The 1,902-nt window shown below is 42.4% G+C and overlaps 1 protein-coding gene across 1 annotated transcript in view; it reads left to right on the top strand.

Moving 5' to 3' along the window:
- Nucleotides 1-1,902, top strand: part of RSPH9 (radial spoke head component 9) — a gene marked incomplete at its 3' end in the record, with an annotated part of 90,395 nt that overhangs the window by 42,196 nt on the left and 46,297 nt on the right. The gene's annotated exons all lie outside the window — the stretch shown is intronic.

Below are 1,902 nucleotides of genomic sequence, written 5' to 3'. Positions count from 1 at the left end.
GCGGCTGGTCCCGCCCCTGTCACCTGAGGGGAGGGAGGGAGATTGCTGTTACCGGGCCCAGCATATTCTTCTTGGGGTGGTTTTCCCTTTTTTTTTTTTTTTTTTAAAGAGCTTTTTCCACCTCCAGGTGGAGGTGAACCTAGAGGTAGTGTTGATACTGTGTTACAGAGGCCTGAGCTATGCTCCTGCCGCAGCTCCTGAGTCTCTCCTGGCTCTCCAGTGAGAGGAAGGACAAGGACTGGTTTAGCTTAATTGTGTGATGGGCCCAAGGGTGGCTCAGGCTTCAGGTGTGCTTCAGGCAAGCTACAAGGTGTGAAGAAGGGGCTTGTGTCAAATCTATCTATTTTCCATCTGTATCTGCCAGGTCAGTGCATATTCTTGCACTGGCGTCTGTAACTCAGGTGAAGGTTTGAAGCACCATGTTGGCAGGCTGCAAACTTACTTGTGCTACAAGTAGCCCAGTTTAGATGCTTTCCATTTTTAGATGAATATCACTTGCATTTGGCAGATCTTGGGCAGCTTGTAGCCTGCTGAGAAAGTACTTTACCATTATCTTTCTTAGCATATATCCATGTCTTAGCTTCTTTCACCTTCCTTTGATGGAAGGTAGCCCCTTGGTGCCTGTTGAGGGGGTGCATGAAATAGTTGTGACTTCAGGTAGCAAAGTTAACATTCATTTTTGATGGGAACACTGTGTCTTCGTGAAGAGCCTGCTGGTGTAGTTGAGGTTGAGATGATCTGTAACCAACAGCAAAGGTCATTCATGTTTTTTTCCCAAATGCTAGTTAGTTTTCAAGTCTCTCTCTCAAAAAAGCTAAACTAATAGAATGAGAGACAATCATTTGGGAGTCGCGCATTGGTGGTTATTCATGCATATGCTTTTATCAGTGGTCCACAGTGTTCAAGCAAGATACTCTACATTTTTCTGAGTTTCTAGCTAAACTGTCATGTAAAAAATATAAATTGTGACAAAGATAACATTTAACATAATGTAAAATAAAACGTGATTTTACTATCTCCAGAGGTTTCTTCTCTCTCCTACCTCCTTCCTCTTGTTACGCTTGCTTCTTGTTACAGTCCAGTTTGAAAACGTATGCCCATCTGGGGCAGTGGGACTATGCTTTTTTTTTTTTTTTTGTAGTCCTTGATAAAACTGGGCAGGTTCTCCAGGTGATATCGTCCCATTAGATTGTAGAGTGGGAGACCAGACCAGAAAATTAATGCAAATCTTTCTATGGCAGTCCTAAACATTCAACTCAGACTTTTCCGAAGAAGTGGGAATGAAGGCAGGGCTTCTGTCCAGACTCATGTGCTCTATGCCAAGCAATGAAAACAGGGCCATCCCAGTTATTCAGAGAACAAATTGAGTAAGAACGCTAGCCGGAAGAAAACTCTTCGTCTCTTGTTGGATTATGCTATATAATGATCCCTAGAAGCAGGGTGATCTTCAGCTTGTCCAAAAGTTTAGAAATAAGAGCCAAACAAAATATTTACTGCCATCCAGTCTAGGAATAGCTTCCTTATGAGGAAAAGGAACATTGCTAGACACAGTGATGTAGCAATGTCACATTTTTGTGATTTTTTTTTCTTTATATAGAGAATTTTATCCTAGTGGAAGGAGCTTGGTTGCAACAACCTGGCAGGAGAGTTTATTCAAGGGTTTAAATTAAACCCAGTTTCCTCTGCTTGTCTCACGTGATGGGGAAGACTAAAGGGCTGACCATTTCAATGGGATAGAACCGACAGTAAGCACAGTGCTGATTCAGTATGGTAAAGATAAAGAGATAGGCAAGGTTGGGTGCTGTTCAAGAGTTTCTCCATGTCATTTGACTTTTCAATATTGACGTTTAAGCAGTATTGTGGTTTCTGTTCTGACAGAGGCTACCAACATGGTGATAGGTC

This window comes from Anser brachyrhynchus (genome assembly GCF_964034855.1).
Source record: "Anser brachyrhynchus genome assembly, chromosome: 3".
Lineage (NCBI taxonomy): Eukaryota > Metazoa > Chordata > Aves > Anseriformes > Anatidae > Anser > Anser brachyrhynchus.
The sequence above is the reverse complement of the archived record's forward strand: the minus strand, read 5'-3'. Positions and strand labels throughout refer to the sequence as shown.